Source organism: Vulpes vulpes, chromosome 9 (assembly GCF_048418805.1).
Source record: "Vulpes vulpes isolate BD-2025 chromosome 9, VulVul3, whole genome shotgun sequence".
Taxonomy (NCBI): Eukaryota; Metazoa; Chordata; class Mammalia; order Carnivora; family Canidae; genus Vulpes; species Vulpes vulpes.
Window position 1 is genome coordinate 65,860,644 of NC_132788.1, and position 26,968 is coordinate 65,887,611.

The 26,968-nt window shown below is 39.1% G+C and overlaps 1 long non-coding RNA gene across 1 annotated transcript in view; it reads left to right on the top strand.

Annotated features, from left to right (window-relative positions):
• Window positions 1–26,968, top strand: part of LOC140593907 (uncharacterized) — a 59,472-nt gene that overhangs the window by 14,647 nt on the left and 17,857 nt on the right. Inside the window, exon 2 of the long non-coding RNA XR_011994331.1 lies at window positions 17,393–17,483. This is a non-coding gene — a long non-coding RNA (uncharacterized lncRNA). The remainder of the gene's footprint in view (window positions 1–17,392; window positions 17,484–26,968) is intronic.

Below are 26,968 nucleotides of genomic sequence, written 5' to 3' on the forward strand. Positions count from 1 at the left end.
TAGGGCCTTGTAAACCATTGTTAGGATCTTGTCTTTTCTCAGTGAGATGGGATGTCACTGGGGAGCTTAGAGGAGATGAATCAGGTTAAAAACAGACAACTCAAACTGCTGAATTGATAGGAGTTGACAGGAGAATTTGGGTGGCAGGAGACTCTTGGAGAGGACAAGCCAACACAGTGCCAGCAGAAACCAAGAGGAGTACCAATATCTTCTCATTTGACACACTTTTTCTGGACCATCTGAGGTACTGATGCTGCCATGTTTTTAATTATCATTCATGTGCTGCTACTCCCAAGTCTTTTCTTCCAGCCCAAATCTCTCTCCTGAGTTTCAGATGTACATAGGTGAAGACGTACTGGCCCTCTCTCCCAGTGTTCTATAGACCCCTCAGGCTCTAGTGTTTCCTCTAAAGCCTTGGTCTCCTTCCATGCTTCCTCTGCTTTCCCACTAAACCATGCAACCACACCTTCTCACCAAGGCATTCTTGTTAGGCCACTGCTAACACATGTTAGCAAACAATCTTTGCTGGCCTATAAATGCTTTGCATTCCATTAACACATCATTATGGTTTAGTTTATCAGATTTTCTGCCAGTAATGGTGGCATGAAGGATTAGACATAGGATAGGTAGGTTTTAATTGGGACAAGATGATGGGATGCTGTCTTAAGAAATAGTTCAGGGCAGGGCACCATATTGAGGGGAACTGAATGCTCTGAGGAGAAAGGATGGAACTACAAAGGGAATTCTCTACATTTTGGAGTTTTTCCCAACAGGGGCACTGGTACTGGGTATTATAAAGACACATAATTCTCAAATTGTCACTTTTGTTACAAATAGTACCTTTATCATGTAGCCAGCAACAGTTAGGCTCCATATATGTCACAGACTTTTAATTTGTGAATTCAATTTTCTACCATTTCTTGCAGGAATTTTTTTGTCCACTCCCCATTATAATTTTAGAATTAAAAAAAAAAAGAATTTAGCATTCATTCTTTTGACTTTTAGCAAAGGAACTAGTTTTGTTCTGGAAAATATTTAGTCAGAAGGATGTGTGTGTGGTGATGTCTTTTTCCATGATCTTTTTTTTTTAAATATAATTTGTAAAGGAGTTTAAGAAATATCTTAACCTTTTCTCTTACAAATGGTTTTATTTAAACATTTATTACATTATTATTTTATTTTATTATTATTTTTTAAAGATTTTATTTATTTACTTGAGAGAGTGTGGGAGAGTATGGTGGAGGGGAGGGAAGCAGACTCCCTGCTGAGCAGAGAGCCTTACATACAATGGGGCTTGAAGCCTGAGCCAAAGGCAGACGCTTAACCCACTGAACCACCCAGGTGCCCCTATTTATTATCTTTAGAGAGAAAGCAGGGGGAGGAAGAGAGAGAGAGGGAAAAAATCTCCAGCAGATTTTCTGCTGAGCGGGGAGACTGACATGGGGCTCAGTCTCAGGACCCTGAGATCATGACCTTAGCCGAAATCAAGAGCCAGAGGTTTAACCAACTGAGCCACCCAGGCGCCCCTTTTATAATTTTTTTTTTTAAATAACTGATACAAGGGAAATAAGTCTTCCTAGGTTATATTTTTTCCCATATTATACCTATATGTGGGAAAGAGTCTTGTAAAAATCATTAATGTGAAACTAACTAGGCCAATGAGAGCTATTATTTTTTATTAGAAAATCAACTGCAAAATGAATGTTTAAAGGCAAGCTTAACATCGTTAATAATGTAATTAAGTCTCATTCCTTGACACTTGAAAGCTCTGTTTAATTTATTCATCATATTCAACAATCTTTATCAAAGGCTTGCTCTGTACCAAGCAGCATGTTTGTGCTAGGGATAGAGTACAGACAAAACAGAGAAAGAGTTTGCTACCATGGAGCTTAATTCTAGTGGGGAAGGGAGACAATAAAACAGTAAAAATAATTACTACCTGTAATAAGTGCTGGGAAGGAAATAAACAGAGTGGTACTGGAGTGGAGAGAGAAACAGAGAGAAAGGCAGACACACAGAAAGACGTGGGAGGCTGTTTGAAGAAGGGCCTCTCTGAGATAGATGAGTGTGGGTCAAGTCCTGAAGGATGGGATTGAGGCTGCCAGGAGAACTAGGAAACGCCTCCCAGACAGAGGGCCCAGCAGGAGTAAAGGACCAGAGGCAAGAAAGGCTTCATGTTCCAGAAACAGAAAGGAGGCCAGCATGGCTGCAATGAAGTACCCAAGAATGACAGAGGTACAAGACAGGCTGCAAAGAGGGGCAGGACCCAGACTGTGTAGGACATGTATGCCTTGGTAAGGAATTTGGGTTTTATTCTGAATATGATGGCAAGACCATGAAGAGACTCTATAAAGGAATATAGTAACCAGATGCTCTTCTTCTCTTTTTAAAAAGATTGTGGCAAAATATAGATAACATGAATTTTACTATTTTAACCGTTTTAAGTGTACACTTCAGAGGCATTAGTGTTGTACAGTCACCACTATTTATTTCCAGAACTTTTTCATTCTCCCAAATGGAAACTTCCATACCCATTATAGTTACTGTAGGCTACCTTGTTTGAGAATCATTTTTTGTTCATTTAAATTTTGTATATCCATTATGATTTTTTTAGGCTCTCCCTAGGTAGATGTCTTTCCATCCAGGGAAAGCTATGACTCTAGGAGTTCTGTCCCTAAATCTTGTCCTTATACCTGTAACCCAGACTGGAGCCCAAGGTACCGCAAGCTAATGCTTCTGGTTGGGGGCATGTAGGAAGTAGCAGCTGGACTGTAGACCAATGCCAAGCAAATATGTTCCTCATGTCAAAAATCAGCTATACCACTTTGGAAAATAGTTTTGCAATTTTTCCAAACATTAAGATATCAAATGATTATATGACCAGCAATTCTACACCTAGGTACCTACCCAAGAGAAATGAAAACATGTGGCTCCATAAAGACTTGCACATGAATGTTCATAGAAGCCTTATTCATAATAGCCCCAAAAGGAAACTACCTAAATGTCCATCAACCAATGAATGGGTGGATACAATGTGGCATATTCATGCAATGGAATACTTTTCATCATCCAGAGGAACAAACTACCCACACATGTTCCATCATGGAGGAAGAGCAGAAACATGCTGAGTGAGGAAGCCACACATAATAAAGCACATATTGTATTTGGATGAAATATCCAGAAAACGCAAATTTATAAAGACAGACATTAGGTTAGTGGTTGTCTGGGGTTAGAACTGGGAACGGAGATCAGCAGTAAATGGGCACAAGGGATCAATCTTATCAGGAAGATGAAACTATCCTTACACTGATTTATGATTATTGTTGTACCACTTGGTAAAGTTACTAAAAGTCATTGTTACACTTGATATGGGCGGGTTTTATGCATATAGTCTGATACTTAATGCTCCCTGGAAGATAAAAAGTCTTCTGGTGGACCAATGTTGAAACCTTTTTATAGAGCAGAGTGAGAGGGAAAAACCTGTCCTAATATTGCCAATGCCTTGCTTTATCTGTGCTGATTATATTTGGAATGGCTCTCAACCTGTCTATTGTATGTATGTATTTATTTATTTGAGAGAGAGAGCATGTGAGTGGAGGTGAGGGGAGGAGCAGAGGCAGAGGGAAAGAGAATCCCAAGCAGGCTCCACACCGAGCTCAGAGGACTGGACTTGATCCATGCAGGACTTGATCCCACCATCCTGAGATTGTGATCTAAGCCAAAATCAAGAGTCAGACACTTACCTGGCTGAGCTACCCATGTGTCCCATCAATCTCTCTATTTTACAAAGAATTAAAGTCTCTCAGACCATTTTTTAAAGAATGTAATTGTTTCAGTTTTACCCAATAACTGTAATTCTTATTTCTTTCAGTTTTGCCTGACTAGGATTTAAGATCTGAAATAATTTCTGTTCCCTGAACTATTATGTTTGCCTTCCTGAAAACTGGTTATCTCAAATATTATTGCTGAAGATTTCACTGTTGGTGATATAAAGGTTTGAGGAATTTGTTTTTTAAACTTTCAGAGGAGCATTTGTTCCTCAGAAGGCTAAAAAGTTCTGACAGATATGGTAGGAGAGGAAAAGCCTTCACAAGAGCACTTGGCCAGTGTTTGCTAAAATCCTGTGCTTAGCTGTTTTTAAAAACTATCTTCAAATTAATTTCAGTTTTACAGTGTGTGATAGGAAAAGATTGGCTGTTTTACTAAAATATGTTTGTAGGGTAGCAATTTAAAAGGAACCCAAGAAAAAAGCCCTATGGTGTGAACTTGAGTAAGTCTAATTACCTCTATTTTTCCTCTTTTCTCATCTGTACTGGGGGGACAGCATCTACCTGAAATAAGGCAACATATAGGAACACCCAGAATAGTGACTGCCAACTAGGAAGCACTCCATAGTGTCTTTTTGTTTTTTGTTTTTTTTATTCCCACGGAAAACACCATTGGTAGTAGTTTGTGCAGGGTTGATTTATTTGGACTTTTTAAATTCTTTACACAGCCATTTCTTTTCAAGGAACAGAATGAAAACCATTGTGTATATTGGTTTTTGAAAGAACAAAGCAATCATCAACTGCATAACCATCACCAACAACAGACATTTATAAATGCAGGATGGTGTCATGGTTATGAGCGGGAGCTGGGTCAGCCTACCTGGGTGTGAATGCCCACTTTGCCATCACTAGCTCAGTTGACCTTGATCTATTCACTTAGCTTCCCTTAGCCTGGTTTTCATTAATAAACTGGAACTCGTTAAGGTACTTTTGTCATAGGACAAAGGTTGGAAGATAAAATGTGTAAAAAAGCACAACACGGTATCAAAATGGAGCCAAACTGACAACTATTAGTCAGTACAGATCCTTAGACTTTCTATAAGAAACCATCCTTACTCTTGAGTAGTTAGCAATCTCACTTGTAAATGGAAACCATTATTGTAGTTGTAATGAAAGGCAGAGAAATGTATTGTCTGACTCTTCTTTAGGCTTGAGGAGATATGTGCAGTTGGCAGGTCCAAGGAAGATTTGAATTAGACAATGTTGATCTTCTTGTTTTTGAACCTCCTTTTAGCAGTCTTCTCTCTCTTCCCCTCCCCAACTTTGAAGTGTCTTCTCTGGCTGACTAGGTCTTCATGTTATCTCCTGTGGTAGACTGAAAAACATGGCAAAAATATTTTACAGATACTCCCATCAAAAGGTAGAGTCTGTTTGCCCACACCTGGGGTTTGGGCTGGTCCAGTGACTTTCACCGACCAACAGAATGTACCAAAAACAGTAGCCTGCAAATTCAGGAGTCCCAAGAGGCTTTTCGGCCTCTGCCCCTGCCTCTTGGAAGACTTCCCTGTGGCCACCACACTGTGAAGAATCCTAGTATGAAAGACCATGAGAGGAGAGAGGCTTAAACATTGCAGATGAGTCCACTGGAGTCCAGCCCCAACTGGCCCACCAGCTGCTGGTGGCCACATGAGCGAGCATCAGTGAGACAAATATGACCCACAGAACTGTTAGGAATAATAAACCATTGATTCTCCTGAGTATATTCTTAGGAGTAGAATTGCTGGGTTATGGGTTGGCTCTGTGTTTAACTATTTGAGAAACTATTAAGATGTTTTCCACAGTGGCTGCACCATTTCACATTCCCACCAACAAAGTATGAAGATTCTAATTTCTCTGCGTCCTCACCCAAACTTGTTATTTTCTGCTTTTATTTTTGTTCTTTTTTTTTTTTAATTAATTTTTATTGGTGTTCAATTTACCAACATACAGAAAAACACCCAGTGCTCATCCCGTCAAGTGTCCACCTCAGTGCCCGTCACCCATTCCCCTCCAACACCCGCCCTCCTCCCCTTCCACCACCCCTAGTTCGTTTCCCCGAGTTAGGAGTCTTTATGTTCTGTCTCCCTTCCTGATATTTCCCAACATTTCTTTTCCCTTCCTTTATATTCCCTATCACTATTATTTATATTCCCCAAATGAATGAGGACATACACTGTTTGTCCTTCTCCAATTGACTTATTTTTGTTCTTTTTATAGCCTTACTAGTGAGTGTTTATTGCTAGTGGATGGTAATACAACTGATCTTTGTGTATTGATTTTGTGTTATTCAACTTTGTTGAACTGGTTTATTAGCTGTAATGGGGCTTTTGGTGAATTTTTAAGGCTTTTCAATATATAAGTTATGTTACATTTGAATAGAGATAGTTTTACTTGTTCCCTTCCAATCTGTCATTTATGTCTTTTTCTTGCTTAATTGTACTAGAACTTCCAGTACAATGTTGAATAGAAGTCGTAAGAACAGACATCCTTACCTTTTCCTAATCTTAAGAGGGAGGGGTTCTTTCACCATTAAGTATAGTATTAGCTGTTGGTTTTCCATAGATACAGCATGAGGGTTTTTATGTGTTCTTCTAAGGGATAGTTTATTCATATATAAGAAAATATATCTTAACTGTTAGATGCAATGTGTAGACCTTGAGTGGAAGCAGTTATGGTCTACACATTGCATTTTGGTTATCTCTCTTAAGTCTTTTATCTAGAACATTCTCATATATATTTTAATTTGTAAATTATATATAAATAATACACAGTAAAATATATAATAAAAGAATTTTTATAATATTGATGTTTTGAAGAGGCTAAGTTACTTGACTTTGGGAGTGCTCCATAGTCTAAATTTGTTTGATTATTTCCTCATAGTATTATTTACTCTGTTCTTTTATTCCCAGTGTCTTTGTTCTTTTATTCCCAGTGTCTCTGTAAATTTGAAGGTTAACCTAAGGGTTTGATTAGATCCAGGTTAAATATTTTTGTTAGGACATTTAGTAGGTGATTCTACTTACTGCATCCTTTCAGGAGGCATGCGATGTCAAGTTCTTCCCCTACTAGTGATACTAAGTTTGATCATGTAAGTAGTATCCAACAGAACTATCCCTTGAACAAAGTACATTTTCCCCTTTCAGGTTCTGAAGTGGTCACTCCTTTAACCATGAGAGAATATCAAAGACTTGATTAGAAGGAGAGGGGGTAGAAAACAATTTGTTTTTTTTCTTCCTTATATATCCCAATTCTAACTAGTGGTTCAGACAACTTTTAGGTACAAATAGAATTTAGAAGCAAGCATGCAAATAGATCATGTGACATGCTATAGCTTGGAGTAGTAGGTACAGTCAGTCAGCATCTTACACTGGGATCAGTGAAAAGGTCATTGCATTAGAAATAAAAATCAGGGGGCCCCTGGCTGGCTAAGTGAGTTGAGCACCCAACTCTTGGTTTTGGCTGGGGTAGTGATCTTTTGGTTGTGAGATCCCCACATCAGGCTCCATGCTCAGCAGGAAGTCTGCTTGAGATTTTCTCCCTCTCCCTTTGCCCTCTTTCCCTGCTCTTTCTCATAAATAAATAAATAAATAAATAAATACATACATACATAAACAAATAAACAAACAAACAAGCAAGCAAGCAAGCAAGAAATCTGGGGTGCCTGGATGGTAAGTAAGTAAGTAAGCCAGGAAACAAGTAAGAAATCCAGGGTGCCTGGATGGCTCAGTCAGTTAAGCATCTTTCAACTCAGGTCATGATCTCAGAGTCCTGGGATTGAGTCCTGCATCAGGCTCCCCTTAGGGAGCCTGCTTCTCCCTCGGCCTATGTCTCTGTTTCTCTGTGTCTCTCATGAATAAATAAATAAAAATCTTTAATAAAAAATGTCAAAATAGGGATCAAAATTTCAGATTCTGCCACTACCTAGTCATGTGGCCTTAACTCATTTAACTATTCTGGGTTCCAGTTTCTTCATCCATGACTCAAGATGGTCTTTTAGAGTCCCCTACAGCTCACAGAATCATAATTCATGATTCTGTGGTTTCACTCCTTTTCATTTAGTGAAAAATATTAGATGACATTTATTAGCTACACAATGTGGGAGCTTTTTTCTTTTAAAAATAAAAACACGGGGATCCCTGGGTGGCTCAGCGGTTTAGCGCCTGCCTTTGGCCCAGGGTGCAATCCTGGAGACCCGGGATCGAGTCCCACATCAGGCTCCCGACATGGAGCCTGCTTCTCCCTCCTCCTGTGTCTCTGCCTGCCTCTCTCTCTCTCTCTCTCTCTCTCTCTCTCATAAATAAATAAATAAATAAATAAATAAATAAATAAATAAATATCAAAACACTTGAGAATTTCAATTAATCTCTTGATTAGGGAATGTCTACTCCATGTAGGTGCCCAGGTGCTTGTGAACCAGGAAGCTAGTTTTGATGAGTGGGCATTTATTTTGCTTTTATCATTATGTTTTATTTTATTTTTATTGTTTCCCTTTTTTCTCTATGACTTAAGAAAATTTTTGGTCAGCTATATTACTTTTTGTCAGTTCTGTGGCTTGAATTGAGTCCCTCCTTCCCTCACCCCCCCCCCCCCCCATTCCTATGTCCATGACCTAACTAGGACCTCAGAGTGTGAGCTTGTTTGGAAATAGTGTCCTCACAGATGTGATTAATTAAGTTAAAATGAAGCCATTAAAAAAAAAGAAGCCATTAACCCATATGGAGCCTTAACCCATATGACTAATATCCTCAAGGAAAGGGAGAAATTTGGATATAGATATAGGTACACACACGTGCAAACACACACACACACACATCCAGCCAGAGAATCCTATGTGAAGGTGAAGGCAGAGACTGAGGTGATTTATATACAAGCCAAGAAATACCAGATTGCCAGCAGGTCTCCAGAAGTTAGGAGAGAGGCCTGGAACAAATTTTCCTTATAGCTCTCAGAAGGAACCATCTGCACTACCACCTAGATCTTGGGCTTCTAGCCTCTGGAACTGGGAGATAGTACATTTCTGTTGTCTAAGCCACTTAGTTTTTGGTACTGGTTCCAGAAACCCTAGCAAACTAATATATTTGTTATTCCTGATTGGTAATGAATTCCTTGAGGAAATATAATAATAGCCTATATGGAAAAAAAAGAAATCACAGGCTGTCTCTTATGTAGATGTTAGAACCCTCACCGGGTTGAAAAGGTCTTTTTTTTTTTTAACTTCAATTCAATTTGCCAACATATAGTATAACACCCAGTGCTCATCCCATTAAGTGCCCTCCTCAGTGCCTGTCACCCAGTTACCACATCCCCCCACCCACCTCCCCTCTAGCAACCCTCAGTTTGTTTCCTAAAGTGAAGAGTCTTTCATGGTTTGTCTTCCTCTCCAATTTTTCCCAACTCAGTTTCACCCCCTTCCCTTATGGTCCCTTTCACTATTTCTTATACTCCACTTATGAGTGAAACCTTATGATAATTGTCTTTCTCCAATTGGCTTATTTCACTCAGCATAGTACCCTCCAGTTCCATCCATGTCTGTGTAAATGGTAGATATTCGTCCTTTCTGATGGCTGAGATCCAACTGCTTTCTGATGGCTGAGTAATATTCCATTGTGTGTGTATATACACACACACACACACACACACACATATATACACACACACACATCTTCCTTATTTATTCAACTGTCAAAGGACATCGTGGCTCTTCCCACAGTTTGGCTATTGTGGACATTACTGCTATGAACATTGGGATGCAGGTGCCCCTTCAAATCATTACATTTGTATCTTTTGGGTAAGTAACCCGGTAGTGCAACTGCTGGGTTGTAAGGTAGCTCTACTTTTAATTTTTGAGGAACCTCCACAGTATTTTCCAGAGTGGCTGTACCAGTTTGCACTCCCACCAACCAACAGCGTAAGAGGGATCCCTTTTCTCCACATCCTCACCAACATTTGTTTCCTATCTTGTTAATTTTAGCCATTCTCACCTGTGTAAAGTGGTATCTTATTGTGGTTTTGATTTGTATTTCCCTGATGACAAGTGATGTGGAACATTTTTTCATGTGCCTGTTAGCCATGCAGACACATCTTCTGAACCACTCATGGAATACTTTGCTATTATTATGTCTCTAGAAAGTTTTGTGCATATGTACATGGGCATGTGTATGTGCTCTCAGGCATGTATATAAATGCTAACCTCATCCTTTCAACAGCTTTTGACTTTTGATACCAAGGAGACAGACTAGAACAGAATTTAAATATCTTAGTTGTTTTAGCATACATATGGTCACATCTACAATACAAAAAAATTATAGTCAGACTTTTGAATGAAAATTTAATAATTGCTCACACTTCCTGTATGGATATACAGAAAGATTTCGGCCATAGAGAGATAGTAAGGGGTCCAGCTAAGTAGAAGAGACCTCTCAAAAATACAGGTGATCTGCTAAAAATTTTCATTTATTTCTAAGCTTCACCATAATCAATGTAGAGTTTTCAATACGTGTTATGTTTCAGTAAGTAGTTTAAAAAGCACACAGATGCAAAAATGCTTTTGTTTGGTTCAGATGAGTGGCTTCAGAAAACTATATGGATCTAGTGGGTTTTTTTGAGCATTGCTTGCTTTATCTATTCTAACAGTATAATTTGTTATGCTTTGGAAGAATTTCCTCCGCTGTGCCCTCATGATCACTGTGATCCCTTCCACTTATAAAATGCTATCAGCTTAACATAAATAATGGCAGAAGGAGTTGGTGTTAGCATGAGTTTTTCAAGTATGACTTTTCAAGGTTGACATTCTGATATAAGCCTTCTTTAGTGATTTGTAACAACAAAATCATCTTGCAAATTTAACAACGAATCTAGCTTTTGTTATAAAAAATTTAACTGCCTGTGTCTTTGATTATGTACTGTGGTAAGAAAAGAGTACTTAAGCAGGGAGCCTGATGCTGACTCTGGGATCATGACCTGAGCTGACTGAGCCACCCAGGCACCCCAAACCCAAGGTTTTAAAGCTTTTCTGTTTTGCATAAGGTAAAGTGACGTGATGAATGAGGGATTTGTGTTCATCCTAAAGATGACCGTGGTATCCTCCATCTGGTAATGAACTCCTTGAGGAAATATGATTGCCTGTAGGGAAAGTAAAAAAAGGGGGGGGGGAGGGGGCTTCTCTTGTGTGGAATGTCAGATCAGGTTGAGAAAGTCTGATTTTCATTTTTTTTTTTCAAAATTCTATCTCAGGCTACACACATTTTCTGAACTCTTCATAGGTACTTTGCTGCCGTTGTATCTCTGATAGGTTTTGTGCCTACGTACACATACACATGTGAACATGTCTAGATGCCACAGGGTCACAGCAAAACTCTTTCACTTGTGGTTGAAATTAAAATGGTTTTCTCAGGCACACAGTTTGGAGTGAAAAGTCATTATCCAAACATTATACACAATATTCAACTTCTATGGTGGTATAAAAAGAATGGAGACTTCAGATTTTTCTCTTAAGATTCACAGTGTTACAAAGACAAATGAAAACCAAAATAAACTCCTACAAGCCCAAAGGACTTTGACAGCACTTTGACACTATCAGCCTAAAATACTGCCTTCACCTAGGCTCATGGAAGTTCTAATAAACACCGGAGGTGGCATTCATCCAGGGGTAAAATTTATTCCATAAAAATTGTCTTTTCTGTAGGGATTCTTCTAGAACTATCAGCACTTATCTCACGAATGGTCCTGAAAATGACTCCATAGTCCATAATTTATCTTTACAAGCATGTGTCCTAAGAGTCCAGCTCCAGCAATTTCAGTTTCAAAACCCAAAGAGATATAAGCAGGACTGTAACTTATGGCACAAACATGATAATAATTGGTGATAAAATTTAATCTGATTCCAGATTTTCTTTTTTTTTTTAATTCCAGATTTTCTAATGATGATACAGCATTATAATGTGGGGCTTCAGAAATGTTATAAATAACACATTTTTAAAACGCTGATATTTTTATGATCTCATTTCATATCTGTCAGTTTAGGTTATTCAAGGCATCCATCAGTGTATATTGAACATTGTTCCACTTGTTTGATTTTCTTAGATCCAACTACTTCTATTAAAACCTATGCTGACTTGGGTTCTTGAATTACAATAGTGAGTTTCTCAAAGTTCACATGTTTGGCAAACAGAATTATTTTGATACTTCCTAATTCTTTTCTTTTACTATTTTATAGGTAGTTTGGGCTGCCAAACACAAGTTGCAGGGAAACTTCATAGAATGGGGAAGGATCAACTATTATTTACTCTAGTTAACTATTCCAGTTTTAGTCACAGCAACTATCTGTCTTCAGCCACCTCAAGACATGCCCTGTGTTTGAACTCTTCCCCCCCAGCCCCCACAAACTCCAGTGTTAGTAGATACCTAAGGGCTCAGGAAGCCATTTATTGATAAAGTCCCAACTAGTACCCACAAGACCTAAGGCTCATATATATTTAAGCAACTCTTAATAGGAGAGGGCAAAGATAGGAATGCTCCTTTCCCATCTACTCACCTAAGGATGTGCTGTCCGCACTTCTCTTTAAAGGTTGGGTGATGCTTATAGTATTTATGTTGTATGTATGTGCATGCACCCTCCTGAACCTGGTGTGAATTGTCCAAATGATTTCCCCTTCTTTCTTTTAAATGTCAGCTTGAGTAACCCTTCTTCTGGGAAGGCTTCCTCCACTGGCCTAATACGGGGTGTCAGGGCTGCCATGTTGCACAACTACACGGGCACGATTTGCATTGTGTTTTAGGGGGATGGTACCCCTGGAGATAAGGCAGTGAGGCAGTCCTCCCCACATGACCCTTTTGTGTGCCATCACAGCACCCTGGGCTTACCTCTTCCACAGACTTTACCCAGCTGGATTGTAACTGTCTGTTTCTTTGTCCATCTCCCCTCCTCAAGGGCAGGGACTATTTTCCTCTTGCAAATCTGAACTTGACACAGGATGCACTCAGTAGAGGCTCATGAAGGACTAACCTGAGTTGCTGAATTGGGAGGCTCTGGACTCCCACTCCCTGATGTCCTGCCCTGATCAGCCAGTTGCTGTGCACCTGGTCTTGTTTTAGGAAGGGATGCCACTAAATCCATATGGGGGCTTCCTGTTCCCTGTCAGCTCCTCCTGAGTGTTACCTCCTGTCAGGCTCCAGTGCCCTGTGGACCTTCTGAGAGAATGGGGCTACCTGAGAGGCTGGATTGGGAGAGTGCCTAAAGAAACACAAGTGCTCTTGGCTTGGTTGGCAACAGGGTTTTATTTTAAAGATTTTATTTATTTATTTATTTATTTATTTATTTATTTATTTAAGAGCAAGTGAGAGAGAGAGAGAGAGAGAGAACACAAGATGGGAGAGGAGGCGGGGGAGGAGCAGAGGGAGAGGGACAAGCACAAGCTGATTCCGTGATCACGACCCTGAGATCACGACCAGAGCTGATATCAAGAGTGGGCACTTAACCAACTGAGCCATCCAGGAACCCCTGCAACAGGGTTTTAAACAAAAGTGCTCCCACCCCCTCCTACAACCCCTTCTCTTTTCTGAGGTGGACCTATCAGTCCTAAATTCAACATTTTTTTTAATGGCAGAGGATTATAAACCAGTAAACTCTGACTTTTAAAATTTATTTAATATTTTATGAGTATATAAGTATAGATGGAAGTATCAAAATCATTGAAATCAAAAAAGTTGGTTCAGCTTTGTGGAAAACAAATCCTTCTGCTGTAGTACATTTTTCCATTAAAAAAGAAAAAAAGAAAAACTGATTTTCAGAGTCCTGCCAACAACACTCTAAATGTAAGTGCTAGATTTGCAAATAGGCTTATATTCAAATTTAGAGAATATGCATATTCAGAGACTTATTATTCAGGAAATATTTGGTTATCTTCAGACTAAGTAAAACTTTTGGCTAAAAATAAGAGGGGTAACATATAAATAGTGGGGAAAGTTAGGGAGCATGCCATTACAAGAATAGAATAGAAAGAGGTAAGGAGAACTGTGTTGTTTTCTGTTTTGACTTGCCTTTGCCACTACCTGAAATTCAATTAAATTTAACAAACATTAACTTGGTACCTAGCATGCAAAGGGTTGGAAAATGTAATCTTGACCCCTGTGTTCTTAGAGTTGAATAGGCAGGATATAATGGAATAATGAGACTGATTCACCAACACCCTCTCTTACACCATTACGAAGACCAGATATAGTTCACAGTTTGTACTTCAGTTCCAGAGGTGGGCTCTGATTGGTTTAAGCCTATTATGGTAGCTCCGCCCCTTCATTATTGACTGGTTCAGGGACTCATCAGGCCACAGTAGTTGGTTTAGAAATGATTGTGTGACCCGGTTTAGGCCAATGAGAAACAAAAGAGAATTTTCTCAGGGTTTCAGGAAATGGTCCCTCTACTAAAACAGAGAATAGATAGTATTCTTCCTAGAGCCCCTGTTGGGTATGAATAAAAGACCCAGATTAGCTGCAGCTTCTTGCTATTTGTCTGATGATAAAACTTGTGAAAAAGAGTCAAAAAAAAAAAAAAAGAAAAAAGGGAAAAGATAGAGCCAATAAAATCGTAGAGAAAAGGATGGAGAACCCTGATCAAGCCTTACCTGAAGCTGCCTACCTACTTAATTTCAGTTATGAGTTGATAGCTCCGTATAAGGATTGTTTAAGGCAGTTGGAGTTGTCTTTTTTTCATACTGATGAAAGCGATAAGCACTTGTCAGAATATGATAAATGATGTTCAGATTATACCCAAGAACAAAGCAGAGTCCATCAGAGATGGGATCCTGTGGCTAGTAATTATAGAGTGCAATAATAAAAGTATTATCAACTAGAAATTAAACGAGGCTTACCAGGATGAATTAATGCCCTGCAGAACAAATAGCAAACATGAAATAAGAGAAACCCAAGTTAGAAATGAATCATAGAATTTGAGAGTTAGAAGAGATCTCAAAGCTTAGATAGGAAAGCCCCTAGGTTTCCTGCGCAGAAATAGGCCCCTAGAGGTTAAGTAACTTGCCTGAAGTCACAGAAGTGAATTGAGCAAAGTTGAGGACCTAATTTTTTTGAATCCCAACTGAGGTTCTTTCTGTTACAGTTTCCTCTCTAAAGATAGGAAATGAAATAGGAAAATGATATTTTAAAATGTCAGCGTCGGAAGAGGAGAGAGGAAAATTCTGCGTTTTTATTTAACGGGAATTTAGGAAGCTCATAATAGAAATTTTGGATATTTTGTTTTTAAATCAGACTGTGGCCTTTACTAAAAGGTTGAGCATATGCTACCATGTGGAACCACCTGGGGTAGCTCTGTTGCTAGGCGCCCCGCCTGAAGCAAGGCAGTGCTGGTTCAACCCGTTCTCACCCAAACCCTGACCCCCCAGAGCCGTCAGTCAGCTGGCTCTCCCCAGAGTTAGACTATACATTCCTTTACAGGATCAAAAGTCGGTCTCTCAGGGGCCAGACCAAGAGCGTGTTGAGCCTGGTGTCTGCCTCAGTATAGGCACCGAGGGAGATTTCTCTCTTTCTTCCTTCACACATTGAGCAAGGTAAGAGATTGCAATAGAGCCGTATTATGTTAGAGCTGCAACAAAGCACATCTTGAATTAGAACTGTGTTCTGGTCTCAGGTGTTCTATTTTAATTGCTCTAAGATCTTAGACACGTTTAATCTCTGAGCCTCCATTTCCTCGTCTGCTAAATAACAACCGTCCTGCCCACCTTTCGGGGTTGCTATGAAGATCAAAAGAGCTAATGATTGTGAAAGCAGAGGGTGAATTCTCCAAGCCTGTTATCACGATCTACTTCATACCCTTCGGTTTAGAGATCAGGGAGGCAGGAGCAGCTGAGTGATTTCCTGAGGTCTGTTGGTGACAGGTAGACCTGCCTCTTCCTGAGGTTGGGGAGAGCCGACCGGCAGCAGCGAGATTGGTGATTACCTACAAAACGGCTGCAGGATTTGCTAGATTTGCTCAACCACCACCTAACAAAGCTACATATGAACACTGGACTCTAACATCTTTCTTGAAATGATGCCCCAAGTATAACAAAACATGATGTACATGTCCAGAGAGATCGTATGAACAGTCTAGCAAAATGAATCCCGTCTTAAAAACAGCTTTCAGGGGGATCCCTGGGTGGCTCGGTGGTTTAGCACCTGCCTTTGGCCCAGGGCGTAACCCTGGAGTCCCGGGATCGGGTCCCACATTGGGCTCCCTGCATGGAGCTGCTTCTCCCTCTGCCTGTGTCTCTGCCTCTCTCTCTCTGTATCTTTCATGAATAAATAAATAAAATCCTTTGGAAAAAAAAAAAAAAAAGGCTTCCAGTGCTATTTTGCTTTTTTAGCTCAAGAGAGGAAAAATGCTCCAAAGAGCATTGTCTAGGGAGTTCCATGAAGGAAACGAAAACTTTCTTACAGACTTGAATTAATGTTACAGTCGTCCAGCAAATCATTCTCTTCCTAAATTCTCCTTTTGCCCAAGTTGGCGAGCCCTGCAACATGAACACTTGAGGTATTTACTCACACTTAGCAGGAGTCTCCAGGGTTCACAACTGAAACAAGTGGTCTCAACTTAGCCAAAAGGACTCTAAGATCATACAGTCTATCATCTTGTGTGTCTGTCTTATGTGTTTGTCTGTTTGCTGCTTTCCACAGAGGGTTTTGAAGCTGTTTATACAAATAGATGCTCTGTCCAAGAATAAGATAGAGTGAGTTTGGAGAAAGGAAAAAAAAAAAAAAGCGTGGGTAAGGAAATGTGATGAACTGCCAGACATAGATCCCCGATAGCCCAACTCAGTTGCCAGAAGTGAGGGTGGGGGGACCAAAATCAAAACCAAACGCTAAGCCTTCTTAGAAGCCAAAAGCCAAGACAATCTTTGCTACTGGTCATTGCCATTTGGTTCATACTCAGCAGCCTGCGTGGGGCTAGAGGAAAGGGGCAGAAGGCAAGCTTGGCTTACAGCCAGCGCAGCACGCTCCTATGAAACCATACTAGTGAGAGCATTAATGTGAGCCCTGAACTCTGAATATTCACTTTTAAAACATCCATCTGTCATCCACCCACCGAGCTCAGCGGAGTGGCTGCTTAACTTCTCCAGTGAGTACCCGATTTACAGATTCTCCTACCTCCAGCAAAGTGGGCAATATCCAATTTCCAAGGCTGTGTTTGCTCTCATGGAAGCCACTTGGAGAGTCTGCGGCCCTTGCTAATTCACTGCCCTAGGCAACTGCTTGTTTCATCTCTGTGCTTTTCCCCGCCGGAGTCATTGTTCCAACTTATTTGTATGAGTTAATGCTCCTCCATACTCAGAAGCCTCTTCCAGAGCTCACTCATTAGTCAAATCTGTTTTTTCACTAATCAATTATATTCTTTTGTAAACTAGTTAATCTGAAGGAAAGTGAGTTAGCTAATTTGGAAAAAACAAGTGTTTAAATCTTGGTAATATAATGTTTTCATGAAAAGCGCTTCTCTAAATTAGAGTCAAGTTGCATATGTGAATAATGCAAGTGGTTGTGGAATTTTAGGAATGGGTCTTTATCACCATGTCCCATCTCACTAGAGTTTCCTCTCTTCTCAGGTGTTCTTTTTTAACAGGTGTACCATATATAAACTGCTTCATTCCTTGTTGAAAAAAAGAAGTGTGAAAGGACAATAGGTGTATATGAGAGGTAAGATTGAGACATTCGAAGTAGGCAAAGAATGAGAGATACCAGTTGGACAGCTCAATTTAGCTGTGTCCATAATCATTACTTAGTGATAATTTTTATCACCATCTGCTTTGCTAATCACGTTTTAAAAACTAGGACCTTAATTCAACCTCTACAGATTGTTTGTTTTAAACTATTTGGTCTATCTAACAATGAGTGAGAAATTACCAGAACCTTTCAGAGAAAATTTTTAATTCATTTACACAGACTTGAATGTTTAAATTACATGAACATATCATCACTTTTATTTTAGTCAGTTTTCTTCTCTTGTTTTGATCTGCTGTTTGACTTTTTGCCTTGCCAACCCAGATTCAACTGTCTTCAAAGATGTCTCTAGCTATCATTTAAAAAAATCAGCTTTCTTTTCTTTGGATAATTCTGCAACCTGGAGAATTAAAACGACATTGTCTAGTTGTGCCGTTGACTCATGTGCAATCTTCAGAAAAATACATCATTTTCATGTGGCTGATTAGGTTTTGTAGCAAGGTTCTCATAAACATGTGCTCTTTGGAGAGTAGCAATAATTCCGTCTGTTTTTCTTTCCTGTTCTTTGTCATATACAATGTGGAGGAGGTACAGGGGATGTAAATTACTAAAATTCTCTATACCTTTAAAAATGCATGTCATATGGCAGAGATTTTTGTTATCTTTGTTGAACAGTACAGTTTAGGAAAAGAAACTATAAATCTATAAAACTGATATCTATCGGAATGTTTTCTATGGATTCTAGCTTTTTTTTTTTTCTTGTCCATCTGTTGCCACAAACTAACAAATGAGAAACGGCAATTATTATGAAAGCAGAATAACCAAAGAGTGGTTCTCTTCAGTTTTGGAATAGGTTATACTACTTCATATTCATCTTTATCTGAAGATGTCAAGTATCAGTGGAAATCTCAATGCTTCTATGAGATAGGTATTTTGTTATTTTACAGAGAAGGATAATGCTATACTGAGAGGAAAATTACATCCTGGGGTCATATCACCTTAGCACAAACTAAGATTTTAAAGTTCAAATTCAAGGAACAGAAGTATGATTTGCAATCAAACCATATCAACAGAGATTCCCAGATTTTGACACCAAGGCTTTGTTTATTTGACATAAAATAGGTTGACTGGCTAAAATTTTTTTCCATCTCTCCAGTCTTCCCTCCACTTAATCAAATAAAACATAAGGCTCCTCTTGCTCTCCCAAAAGTTTCATCTGTAAAACAGAGATAACTCCTAGAGTTGTTTGGAGGAAGAAAAGAGAAAATGGAAATATCTTTTTACAGACACTGGCACTTGGTGAGGTATTCAATACATGTTAACTGCTATTAACATTATGATCAGTTCATTAAGAAAATAAGTGGAGGACTTCAAAACCCCTGACTTGGGGCATGTTAAAAGAATGTTTATTTCCTTCACAAAAGAGAAAGTTTCTATTGTTTTTTTTTTTTTTTGATTGGGAGGGATAAAATACTCTTCTGTATTCTATGATGTGTTAGTATCTATCTTGCATCTATATATCTATTATCCATCATTATCTGTTTTCATCTTTTATCTATTATTTATTACTACTTATTATCCTATTATGCAAGGATAAATTTTTATCCTGTGACTTTTTGATTTACCCATGGCCAATTGACAAGAATCAGAGACAGAACTGTCAGGATAACAAAGGAGAAATATTGAGGAGGTAGCCAGCAGCCACTTATGAAATTGCCAATATCTGATGATTTTTTACCTAAATAAGTGGCAATTTCATAAGATTCAACCTAAGAGACTCTGAACCCAGACACATCCAAGCTAAGAATTAAAAACCAAAGAGACAATGTATTTTCCACTGTTTCTTCTTACCTGCTTGCAAGACATATGAAACAAACAGCAGAAAACCAGTAGTATAAGAAATACTGATTTACCAGGCTAGTGCAAACTTTAGAAAATACTGTTCAATTCAGCACAATTTGTTCTTGTATTTTCCATTTTCATAAGGCATTTTAAATATAGTAAATGTCATTTTCTCAATATAAAACAGAAGCTAATATCAAATGATATATATTTTTTAATCATGGCTATTTCTAGCATGAAAGCCCACTGTCCTTTAATGAAACAAAGATATTTTAAAAATTTACAGTAGATCTGCGGTGTCTGGGTGGCACAGTTAAACATCTGACCCTTGGTTTCTGCTCAGTGTCTCGGGATAGAGCCCCAGGTCAGGCTTTGTGCTCAGCATAGAGTCCACTTAAGGCTCTCTCTTCCTCTGCCCCTTCTTCCTGCTCTCAAACTCTCTCTAAAATAAATAAATCTTAACAAAAAAAATTTATGGTAGATCCAGCTTCACTTTTAGAGGACAAGATTATTTTTAATAAAATTCTGCACTGCTTTTGCCCATGTATTTTTATTATGTGCTAAATAGCTCTAATTTTGAAGAGGATTTTTATAAGATAATTTTATACCTTCCTTCTTGCTGTTTTCTGCTTCCTTAATTGGTCACCTAGCTAACATGGCTTCCTTGTCAAAAGGGAGAAGGCAACAGGCTTCTTGCTACCGTCACCTCCGCTGGGATTATTATAGTTCTGCAGACCTCCCTTCGTATAGGCCAAGCAACCATCCGTTACAGTGTGTGCACGCTGCCCTCCCAGGACAGACTAACCTCCAGCATACCAATAAAATCATGACATGCCCTCCAACACACAATTAAATGTCGCTGAGGTTTTCAGATGTGACATCTTTAAGAGAATTTCATATGCGAAAGTTTCACGAATCACACACTCTGGCAAATTACCAGGACACTAGTCTCAGCTGGATCTCCTCGGGAAAACAGGCTGAAGTATTAACAGGAGGGCTTTGGAAAGGCTCCCTATGGCACCTTTGCTGAAAAGATATTAAACCAAACAGCTGCTGATATGGAAACCGGCTGTTTGAACTGTAACTCGGTTAGATATGTTAATAGGGGAAGACTATGATGTCTGACAAACGTGACGCAGGAAATGACTAAACAGTTAATGCTTATTACTCTGCAGTATTCTGAGGCCGGGGAGGGGGTAAGGGTGGTATCGTGTGGGCACTAAACAGTAACCCAGGGCTGTGAGACTTGAAAGGGACCATTTCTTTTGTCCTTCTTTCCAGAGTTTCAGGCATTATAAATATTAACTTGTCCAAGATCCTGCTTCGGAGCAATCATTGACAGGACAAATGAAACATTTTGCAACACCTTAAAAAAACAATCCTATCAGTGTTACAGAGCTACTTTTATTATCCTGCTTCCTAAAAAAAAAAAAAAAACAACCATGAGGCCTCAATAGCTCTGGCACAATTTCTGTAAAGGTGATGGAATTTGGCCCTTGAATGACGTGAAAAGATGCACGCATGGATTTTGCAAGTTCATGATTCCACATACATAAATGCTGGGCTTAAGCCAGGTTTTAACTGTTTGGATTTTTTAAAAAAATAAATAAATACAGATGCCGTAGTATGGAATTTCATTTAAAAGTACCAAAAGTTAATTAAGCATATAAAAATGTACTGGGGCTATGTGCACCACTGATCTTTCACAATATTAGAAAAATGGAAGAAAGCATTCTCCCATACAAATACTGTCATTTAAAAAAAATGTTATTTATTTATTTGAGAGAGAGAGCAGGAGAGGGGTGAAGAAAGGAGCAGCAGAGGAAGAGGGAGAAGCAGGCTCCCCACTGAGTAGGAAGCCCCTACGAGAGGCTCTGTCCCAGGACCCTGAGTTCATGACCTGAGCTGAAGGCAGATGCTTAACCGACTGAGCCACCCAGCTACGCCACAAACACTGTCATTTTTTAACCAGTAGAAAAATAATCAATTATGCAAAAATGTCCGTAAACACAAACTAAGTAATTTCCAACATAACTCAGGACCATCGGTGATAATGCCAGAAATATTCACTAAGCCAGTCTCAAGCAAACTATGGTCTGAGGGCCAATCCAGCTCCCAGCTGACCTGGGACCCAAGGATGTTTTTTATGTTTTTTAAAACATGGTAACAAAGAAAGCGCAGAAGAATCAACAGCAACTGTTCATAACCGGCAACATCTAAGATATTTCCAGAAAAAAGTTTGCCTACCCCTGTAGCAAGCAGTTCCAAACTCCGTGAGGTGAACTGCGTTTTCCATCTCAGACCACACGCAGGTGGATAAAGCCTTCTGTCCTAGTGTTGACTTTCCACGGTGGGGGCACAGGCTGGTGGGTAAGCTAGGCCGGGGAAAGAAGATGGCGTTAGATAAGGGCTTCAAAGAAACAGGCCTCAGGGTTGGTGGAGAAGTAGGGAGTGGCTTGTTAGGAGGGCGATTCTTAAAATGAACCTTCAAGGCCATTGGAGATTTTGAGGCATACAGGAGGGGAGAGTGAACAGGGGATCAGAGAGACCAGAATGCAGGCAGTTTCTGTAACCCGCTGAGACTCACTCTCAGAAGCACTTAGGTGGCTGAAGGTGGCCTACCAGGCCGGAACGTGAGGTAAGGGTTTTGTGACAGAGGCCATGATCTGGAGTTTGTATGGAGTTGAGACATTTGTTCTCTTAGAGACCAAAAGGACAACTCATGCTTTTACTTTGGTGTCTGGTCTTACTGGACTCTCGTGTGGTCCCAGGGAAGTGTTTTATTGCAATCGGTGAAAAGTGAGGGAAATAGTCCCTTGTAGGCCATGCATCTAGTAAATGAATGGCTTTTGGCTGTAGGTCAATGAATAACATGAGTATATGCAGTTATTAAGTCACCATTAACGAATAAAACTGGTAGTTTCAGTGCACTCGTCAGAATTCTTGAAAGCCTATTTTCCAGACAGTTCAAATAGAGGTGAGGCAGCCGAGGTGAGATTGGTGAGGCTGCCAGGAACACCAAGTTCTGAGTTTGCCCCTGACTCAGTGTATGACCTTCGGCAAGCCACTCAACTTCTCACTATCTCAGTTTCCTTGGCAATAAAATGGGGGTAACAGACCTTAGCCACCTCTTAGGAGGAGTAATAAATGTCTGCAAGAAGCTTTCAAGATAAGTGCTCCTGAAAACTGAGGGTGGGGAAAGGGAAGAGGCTCTTTTTCAACAGTTTAGGGGAAAAAAAATGAGATTTTCAAAATTAAAGTAGGACACTGTTGGCAACTTCCAAGAGCCAAGAGTTTTGTAAAACAGAAAGGATTATGGTTGCTACAGAACCTACAGATGGCTAAAGGTACCTGTAAACGACCAGTAGCATTCTGTGACTGTCTTCTCTAAATTAAAATTAAGAGACAAATTATTTTGGTTTAATGGTGAGAGAGAATATGGAAAATCAGACAACACTGCTCTAGACAAGGTGGCCACAGATGGCTGCTATGTCTGTACTCCAGAACTTAGAATGTTCTGCTCCTTTCTTCCTGTGTATTGTTCAGTTACAAAGTTGCAGAGAGAAAACATTCCTTTCTCTGCTTCCTTTTCTCTTATTCGTCCTAGAGAGGGGCTTGTGGCAGCCACGTCTATGCTGCCAGAAGAGCTGCCTCAGAGCTGCCTGTCGTTGGCCCTTGGAAGCCGAGGGAGATACTAAAGTTTCTAGAGAAAGTTGAAGAAGCAGCTGTGAGGTATACCATCCTATACCTGGAGCAGACCACCAGGATAGAAGACATGCTCTGCACTGCCCTGGAAATTTGGGCTGGTGAAATATTTCTTAGGATCCTTGCCTTCCCCTACCCCCTACTCCTTCACTTTTCCTCCTTTTCTTCTTTTTTCTTGCTCTTTCTCTCTCTTCCTTTCTTTCTTATTTATTCGTGAGAGACACAGAAAGAGAGAAGCAGAGACATAGGCAGAGGGAGAAGCAGGCTCCCTCCAGAGAGCCTGATGTGGGACTCTATCCCAGGACCCTAGGATCACCCCCTGAGCCAAAGGCAGATGCTCAACCACTGGGCCACCCAGGTGTCCCTCTTCCTTTCTTTCTTAAAGCAATCTTTACTTTACAGTTGGCTAAACTGGAGAAACAAGCCAAGATAGTTAGATTTGCAATTTGCTATCTTGTTGGGAGGACACTAGCTCAAAACCACAAAGCCCTGAGTTTGACCCTAGCACCCTGTGGCTCCTGATGACTCATTCTGATAATTATCATATTGAATCTTCTCTACTGGTTTGATAATAACAATGAGTGGAAAAAGAATTTCTATCAAATGTTATGCCTAATAATTGGTCTCCTGATTGCCTTCGTAGACTCTTGGTTCTCTTCATTTCCCTGGTATGTATCAGACTATATGCTATTGATGCAACTCTTGGGTGCTGCTTGGTAAAACAAAAAACACTTGGTATGCTGTTTTGGGGCCCTTGGAGAATGCGGCCTGGGTAAAGGAGGGAGCCACAGACACAAGTACCCGTCAGAGGTGGTGGCTGGAATAGGAGAAAGTGCCCTCTGATGAAATCTTGATTTTATGTGGCTTTTCTATGCAACATGGTTGCTAAATAGCAAAGTTAAGCTGGAGCTTAACTGCCAGGGTTCTGCTTTAGATTTTGGAGCTCTGGGTCCACGGATGCTCCTTTCCATCCCATCCATTTCTAACTTTCATCACTTTTTCCTCTAAAGAAAATGTACCTCTGTGACTCAATGGCATGCCAAGGCCATTTGAGCCTTCCCAGTGTTCCAAAGGAAGTATTGATTTGAATTCAGCTGCTTAAACAATTAGTCTCTAAGACAGCAGCTTGCAACTTCCTTAAAGTCATGGTGTGGGTTTGAAGGGGAAATTAGCTTGTTGGTAATTGTTTTAGTTTTTCATTTTGTAGTTATTTCATCTGGTTGTGTGTGGTCTTTTGAACTTCATACTCTGCTGACTTAATCTCTCTGTGAAAAATAGAAAGAAGACTAAATTTCTGTTCAACGGAGCTATGCACTTTCTGACATGGAATCACTTTTTACTATCCTTAGTAAAAATCATATATGGATGACCCACATATGAATTTCCCCACAATTCCACTCAATGATGTATATAAGTTATATGTGTGTTTTATGTATATATATATATATATATATATATGAAACTTCTCTCTATATAGAGAGAAGTTATATATATGTTATAACATAAATGAAATATATAAAAGTGTATATACATGCACCAAAGTATGTATACATGCACCAAAGAATTATATTATTCACAGTAGCATTAGTCGTAATAGTAAAAATTAGTGACAACTCAAATGTCCATCAACTGTAGACTGGATAAATAAACTGTGGTATGTTTGTACGATGGCATGTTACATGGCGATGAGAGAAAGTGAGCTCCTGCTACACACAATATAGATGAATTTCACAAACAAAATGCTGAGCAAAAGAATTCAGACACAAAAGGACACATACTTATGAATCCGTTTATCTGAAGTCCACAGTCAAAATTTGTCTATAGAGATGTATTCTGATAGAAATCTGAACAGCGAGTTTCTTTGGGGTGGGGGATATAGTTCTTAAAGGGAACTCCTAGAGTTTGGTGATAGCTACAAAGCATGGAGCTATGCAATAATGATTTGTAAACTTTTCTGTATGTATAGTTTATTTTATTTTAATAAAGGTTTACTTTGAAACATGCATAGTCATTATTATCAGTTTGAGTTTAGTGTTATTTCACTTTTCATCAGAATGAAAGAGATCAATATTGTACAAGTGCTCTTAAGCTGCAAATAACAGGAGACCCAACTCAAAATGGTTTAAACCACAGGTGGGCCAATTTTTCCTGTAAAGGAACAAATACTAAAGATTGTAGGTTTTTGGAGTCATGTGACTTCTTGTGAGTACTCAGCTCTGTGTTGTAACAGGAAAGCAGCCACAGATTATGCATAAACAAAGGGGCAGGGCTATGTTCTAATAAAACTCAAGCGAACTTGGGGGTTGTCTTAGAATTTTGCTGTCCACCAATTCTAACCTGTAACATTAAATCAGGTAATAGCACAGTAGAAAGTGCCACATTCAGAAGAGATGGGCTTTATTTGTCATTCTTGCTTGGAGGATTAATGTTTAAAATCCAACTCTGTAAAGACCATGATAACATGGAAGTCCTGAAAGATCTTTAGCTATTCGCTGTAGCAAGATCGTCAAAATACTCAATAAAACACTAAACTCTTTACATGAAAACAGTCGAAGTGGCAAGGGCTTTTATTCATTTTTAAATGTTATTTGTGGACTAAGTAATACACTAACAGCATTCACATTTCCAAAGATAAAGGGGTGTGAAGAGAAAATCTCTTTCCCAGTTGTTTCGTTTCTGGAGACAACTAATGACTGCAGTTTTGGGTTTACTGTTTACTTTACAATAGGTCATGGAAACCCCTTCACATCAGTATATAAAGGGCTTCCTTGTCTTTTTTTAACAGCTACATAATGCTCTGCTATGGAGATGTAGCCCAATTTAACAAATTTCGTATTGGTAAGCATTTAGATTATTTCCAATCTTTTGCTATTACAGAAAATTATGTATTAAATAACTTAGTACACACATTATTTCACACATGCTTGAGCACACATATAGGATGACTTGAAATTGTTGCATTAAAATACAGGCCCATGTATGATTTTGATATATATTGCCAGATTGCCCATGATGGTGTTGAACAATTTAACCTCTCATTAGTAAAATTGGAGTGACGTAAACCATGCTTGTTTCAACAGCGAATTTAACTTGATTTTGCCCAATTGGACAGGTGAAAATGCTATCTTTATATGAGTGAACTAGAACTTCCTTCAATTTATTTCTTTTTCTGCAAACTCTCTTTTTTCCTGTTGATATTTTTCATATTAATCTGTAGGAACCCTTTACATGTTATCTGAATTGCAATTTTTTCCTAAAGTTTGTTTTTTGTCTTTCAACTTTGCCAGTGTTTTGTTGTTGTTTGGCCATACGGAAGTACTGGATTTTATGTATATACCAATCTTTTTTTTTATGGATTCTGGCTTTTATTTTATATTTCAGGGCCTACCCTATTCTGAAATTATATTTAAAAATTACCTAACAATTTATTCTTCTATGCTCAGAATTTTCTTTCCCTTTATTTCTAAAAATGTTATCCATCTGGAATTTATCATGACAAAAGGTGAAAGGTTTGAATCCAACTGTAATATTTTCTCCTCAGAGCTGCTCAATTGCTTGAACACCATTTATTGAATGGGCATCTCTCTCCACTGATAAGAGATACCGGTTTAGCTTATACTAAATTTCTTTTTGTATTTGAGTCCCTTTCTGTTTCCATTGAGCTGCTATCTATTCATATATTGTGCCTTTTTAATGATTGTAGCTTTACGTTTTAGTATCTAATGCAGCTAAGTTAACCCTTGTTTTTCTTTTTCAGGATTTTCCTGCATACGTTGGCATGTTTATTCTTCCGTATAAACATGGAAGAATTGACCTCTTTATAAAATCCCTTTTATCTAAAAACATAAATATCCTTCAAGTTGTTCAAGTCTTCTTTATGACCCTCAGTAGCTTCAAAAATCTTCGTGTAGCTG